The sequence below is a fragment of the Somniosus microcephalus genome, unplaced genomic scaffold (genome assembly GCF_052327205.1).
Source record: "Somniosus microcephalus isolate GS21.2 unplaced genomic scaffold, FLI_Smic_1.0 unresolved_chr8, whole genome shotgun sequence".
Classification (NCBI taxonomy): domain Eukaryota; kingdom Metazoa; phylum Chordata; class Chondrichthyes; order Squaliformes; family Somniosidae; genus Somniosus; species Somniosus microcephalus.
In genome coordinates, this window is record NW_028225186.1 from 37561565 (window position 1) to 37567564 (window position 6000).

The following is a 6000-nucleotide window of genomic DNA, read 5'->3' on the forward strand; positions in this document are numbered from 1 at the left end:
TGCCACTCCACCATTGCTCTTGCCGCTGTCTGTCAGCCAGCCTAGGTTGCTGCGGCCCATGCCGAGGTGGTGCAGTCTACAGCCATGCCTTCCAGGGCCAGAGCTGCTCGAGGTCGTCCTGCAAGGCCATTTGCAGTCTCCCCCACTGAAATTCAGCAGCCTTCCACTGGCCATTCCACAGCCACTGGGGGAGTTGCGCACAATTAACACAGGGCGGTAAGTTGAGCGGCGCACTCCAAAACATGTGGGAAGTGCGGCAGCCACCATGTTTCCCCTAACCGTGCCTTAAGGGCCTGCGGTAAGACTGTGGATTTCTAGGCTTGAAGCTTAATTTTCAGCAGCGGGAATCCCCTGCTTGGCCCAGTTGGAACCTTTAATCGCTTCTCTCACTTTGACCCGAAACAATTTTTGAGCTTCGATGTCTGATGGTCAGTGGATGTAGGTCTTCATTTTCATGACCTTTCTCTTCTTGTCGTAGGTTGAGAGTTCAGCATCTGGAATCTTCTCCAAGAAGATCAGGATGATGATATCTTTCATTTCGTGGAAGTGCCTGTAGCTGTACATCCAGGTAAGTCAGGGAGGGCAGGTGTTCCACAACCGTGCTATTGATGATCATAATGGAGTATTTCACCAAGAACAATGTCCTGAGGTTGGAAAGGTTTCCAAAGATGTCAAGAGACATGGATTGCAGGCAAACATTTTCAAGGTTGAGTGTCTTTATACTCTGGAGATTCTTGGAGATCCCTGGATTCAGACTGTGGATTCCGTTGCAAGCATCGGGCATTGAGCGGATTCTTCGAATTGATCAGGTCTTCAAATCTGTCTTTGGACAGCGACTTTTTACTCTCTCTAATTTACAGGCTTCTTAAAGAGATGAGGCCGTTGAAAAACTTTGTAGGAATAATGTTGATGCCGTAGGGTTGCTGGGCTTGTAGTTTGAGAATGTAGAGGTTTGTGAGGTTAACAAAGGGAGATGTTGCAATCAGGCCAGTGTTGTATCTTATCAGGTTACTGGCCAAGTCCAGCACTCGTAATGATGGGAGGATGTCGAAGATCTCCCTGCTGATACGGGTTATACAGTTCCTATCGAGATAAAGCTTGGTCAGGTTGTGTAATCCACAGAAAGACTGGCTGGTGAGGCTTCGAATTTTTTTCCCTCCCAGGTCCAATGTGTCCAGGTTATTGAGATTTGCAACCAGTTGCTGAAAACAATTGAGATCCTGTTGTTTCTAAACGTGAGATTCCTGAGACTCCCAAGATCGCTGAAGGAGTCTTCATAGATATCAGTATTGAGGTTGTTGTCGAGTCGGAGCTCCTGCAAGTTGGTGAGGTTAGAAAAGGCAGCCTCGTTGATGACAGCAATGTTGTTAATGTTCAGCTTCAGGGTCCGAAGAAGGGGAGCATAAGAGAAGGCATGACTATAAATGGTGAAAATGCTGTTATAGTGAAAGTTTAGGAGCGACAGCTTGGGAAACACCGCGACTGCCTTCCCATCCTTGTAACTGGAAGGTAACTTGTTGATTCTATTGTGCTCGATAATGAAAGAAACAACTTGTTTTCTTTTCGATGCAAATTCAAAGCAGGCCACAGATGTGAAGAGATTGTGTGATAAATATCAGCTGGTGATGGGTGGGCACTGGGATAGGGAATGGGCAGGGCGGATTGAGATCTGATTGTTCTGCAGGACCAGGCGGTTCATAATCCTGTGACCCAGATAGTGGCACAGGTTGGACAGCTGACTCTGGCTGTGCAGCCTTAACCCAGAGTATTGAACATTCTGTAGATCCAGGTTTGCAGATTTGAGGAAATAGGTGAAATTTAAGGGATTGTTCTTGATGCCCGAACAAGAGATGTTCCTCAGGTCAACTTTTGAAAATTCCAAAGCATCGGAGTGTTTGTTAGTGGATAGATCCAACTTGAGAATTTTGTTCAAGAAGTTCCTTTGGCAGTCAAAGGTTGTGAGAGAGCTGTTAGAGAGGTTGACTAACCGGAGGGAGGGCGGCAGGGTGGTGGGATGTTGCAGGGTGGCGAGTTGATTGTTGCCCAGATCCAGGAGCATCAGATTACTGAGCCCAGAGACAGCGCTCACCAGATGGGAGAAATTCTGTAGTTTATTGGAGCTTAAGACAAGTGTTTGAAGATTGTCCAATGCAGCGGAGGCTTGGGTTGAACTGTGACCAAGCGGTTGTGATGGAGAAGGAGGTGATCTAACTTTCCATGTTCTTGGAAGCCCGAAGGTGTCAGACGAGAGATACTGTTGTAGGTCAGGTTGAGGGTCAGTAGGCTGGTGAGATTACTGAACACAACGCAGCAAACACTCTCAATCCGATTGTAATCCAGTCACAGGCTGAGCCGCTTGGGCAGGCTGTGGAAGCTGCCCGCTTGCAGTTGGGTGAGCCAGTTGAGGGAGATGTTCAAGTGCACGGTTCTGGCTGGGATGTCGGACACGGCACTAGAGACCTGTGTTAGGAAGCGGTGGACGCACCAAAAGGTAACATTGTGGTTGGCATCCTGCATGCAGTTATTGAAGCTGTACCCGGGGACTGTGGGCACCAACACATTGCAGGAAAGGGCACAGAGAAGCAGCAGCCAGTCAATGCTCAGTCTCAACATCACAGCCTCCTTCCTCCATCCGAGGGTTCAGATGTTATGCAGGACCTCACTCAAGAAAAATTCTGTGGGTGTGAGATGTTTTTTCTCTGTCGCTGCCAGAACAGCCTGTAAAGTCAGAGATGGTTTACATTGTCAGTTTAGTAGAAATTAAGCAAATCAGTTAACCTGCTGCCACGGATACTCTGTTCTCCACTACTCTGAAAAGCCATTCCCATGTTTAATATTTGTGATAGGCAGAAGGCTCCTTTCTGTCCAGGTATTACCAGCTCCCTGAAGACCCCTGACTTCTCTGAACACCTCACGCTCTCGCATACCTCGCCCAGTCCATCATCACCTGTGGCCCTCCCAGGCCACGGCTAATTTCTCATTAAGATCTGCTTCCCCTTTTTATTGAAGTGCCAAAGGCCCCAGACCCTGATGACTGTGTTCTCGAATACTGAGGGCAGACAGAGAGGAGATAACAGAGGCTTTGAGGACAATGCTCCAAACACCCTGTGTACAGTTCTGGTCCCCATATTACAAAAACAATATAGAGGCACTGGAGAAGCTGCACAAAAGGTTTGTACCAGAACTGAGAGGTTTCAACTAACAGGAAAGATTAAACAGGCTGGGGCTCTTTAGAAAAGAGACTGAGAGGTGACCTGATAGAGGTCTTTAAAATTATGAAGAGGTTCGATAGGGTAGACAGAGAGAAGTTATTTCTAGTTGTGGGGGGAGACCAAAACTGGGGGCCATACATATGAGATAGTCACTAATTCAGCCAATAGGGAATTCAGGAGAAAGTTCTTCACCCAGAGAGTGGTGAGAATGTGGAAGGTGTTACCACAATGAGTGATTGAGGCGAATGTCATTTGAGGGGAAGCTAGATAAGGACATGAGGGAGAAAGGAATAGAGGGATGTGGTGATAGTGTGAGATGAAGTAGGGTGGGAGGAGGCTCGTGTGGAGCATAAACGCTGGCGTGGACTGGTCGAGCCGAATGGCCTGTGTATGTGTTGCAAAATTCTATCTAAACCTTGGATATGGAAGTTGGGCCACATGCCTGCAGTTGCCAATATAACAACTCTCTTCAATCAGAGTGAAAGTGATAAATCAGATAACTGCAGACCAGTCGGCCTAACATTGGTGATGGGTGAGCTCCCAGAGAAAGAAAAGAGAAAGTCTTGCATTTCTACAGCGCCTTTCATGACCTCAGGATATCCCAACGCTTTAGCGCCAATGAAGTGTAGTCACTGTTGCAATGTAGGAATTGTGGTAGCCAATTTGCGCACAGCAAGCTCCCACAAACAGCAGTGTGATAGTAACCAGATAATCTGTTTTAGTTATGTTGATGAAGGGATAAGCATTGGCCCAGGACCCAGGGGAGAACTCTCCTGCTCTTCTTCGAAATTGAGCCAAAAGGATCTTTAACAGCCACCTGAGAGGACAGGCACGGCCTCGGTTTAACATCTCATCTGAAAGACGGCACCTCCGACAGTGCAGCACACTCTGTGTACAGCATTGGAGTGTCAGCCTGGATTTTTGTGCTCAATTCACCGGAGTGGGGAGAGCGAGAGTGACTCAGGGCAAGGGTGCTTCCTACTGAACCACGGCTGACGGGAGCAGGGACTGCAGGGAGGATGAGCAACCTGGCCACAGCACCGTGGAACGGGGGGCCATTCAAGTGGGGGGGGGGAGTAAATAGAAATGCTGTAGTGGTAGGGGATAGTATTATTAGGGGGATAGATAGAGTTCTCTGCAGCCGAGAGCGAGAGTACCGAAGTCTGTGTTGCCTACCCGGTGCCAGGGTTAAGGACATCTCCTCTTGGCTGGAAAGAAAGTTGCAGTGGGAGGGGGTGGATCCAGTTGTCGTGGTCCATGTTGGTACAAATGACGTAGACAGCACTAGGAAGCCAGTTCTGTTAAAGGAGTATGAGCAGCTAGGGGTCAAATTAAAAAACAGAACCTCAAGGGTAATAATCTTTGGATTATTACCTGAGCCACGAGCGAATTTGGCTAGGACAAATAAAATTAGAGAGTTAAATGCGTGGCTCAAAGACTGGTGTGGGAGAAATGGATTTTGCTTCCTGGGACACTGGCACCAGTACTGGGGCAGGAGGGAACTGTTCTGTTGCGACGGGCTTCAATTGGCCAGTGCTGGGACTAGAGTCCTGGTGGATCATATAACTAGGGCTGTAGAGAGGGCTTTAAATTAACTAGTGGGGGGGAGGTTCCGAGAGAGCAAATAATAAAAATGACAACAGAGAATGTCATAGACTTAGGTAGCAGTGGGGAAATTAAAAACCAGAGCGTGTCAGGAAGGGGCAGAAGGTATGGAGTAAAAGGTAAAGTAATAAAAAGGGCGAAAGCAGGAACTAAGTGTCACAAAACATATTTGAAAGTTCTCTATCTGAATGCACGTAGCATTCGTAACAAAATAGATGAGTTAATGGCACAAATAACTACATATGGGTATGATCTTGTGGCCATTACAGAAACATGGCTGCAGGGTGACAATGCCTGGGAATTAAACATACAAGGTTATTTCACGATCAGGAAGGACAGGCAGGAAGGAAGGGGAGGTGGGGTGGCTCTGTTAATAAAGGAAGGAATCACTGTAATACAGAGAAATGATATTGGGTCAAAAGATCAGGATAATGAAACAGTTTGGGTGGAGGTAAGGAATAATAAGGGGTGTGCTGCCTCTCCCTCTAACTTAACCTCACTGTATGTATTTAACTTACTTATATATGTATAACCTACCTGTTGGGGCCGTTGCCCCTTTAACTTACCTTTTAGGGCCATTGCCCCTTTAAGACGCGCCTTAGCGTGCTGACGTCACGTCACGTACAACGTAGCGTGCTGACGTCACGGCACGTACGACGTGACGTGCGTGAGGCGGCTGCCGGCCCGACTCGGCCTTCCAGAAAGGCTGCCGGCACAGCCCGGCCTAGCGTCTTCGGCCGCATCTACCAGCCGCCGGGAGCGACGCGATCTTCCACTCCCGCGGCAAGCATCGGCTCAGCCTGGCCTCCAGCTCCCGACTTCGGCCTCCACGGCCAGAAACGCGACCACGCGCATCACGTGACGCCCCAAGCGCGGACAACGCTACCGAGCGTGATGAGGTCATCACGCTCCCCACAGGACTGCTACGTAGTCCTCGTGGAGTCCTCGCTGGGACACAGACCTACACCACGGTGCTCCTACAGCAGCACAGGCTCCGGGCAGTTGTATTGTCCCCATGCTTGAGTCTTGGAAATTGTTTGTCTGTAAGTATTTTAGGATGCTATGGATGATTAATGTGCACTGTATGTTGTAGAAAATGTTTAGTTGTAACTTTTCTCTGTCTAGCTGATTAACTAGTAGCTCTATTTTCATACACTATGTACAGGGCTAATTTAAAGAGAAT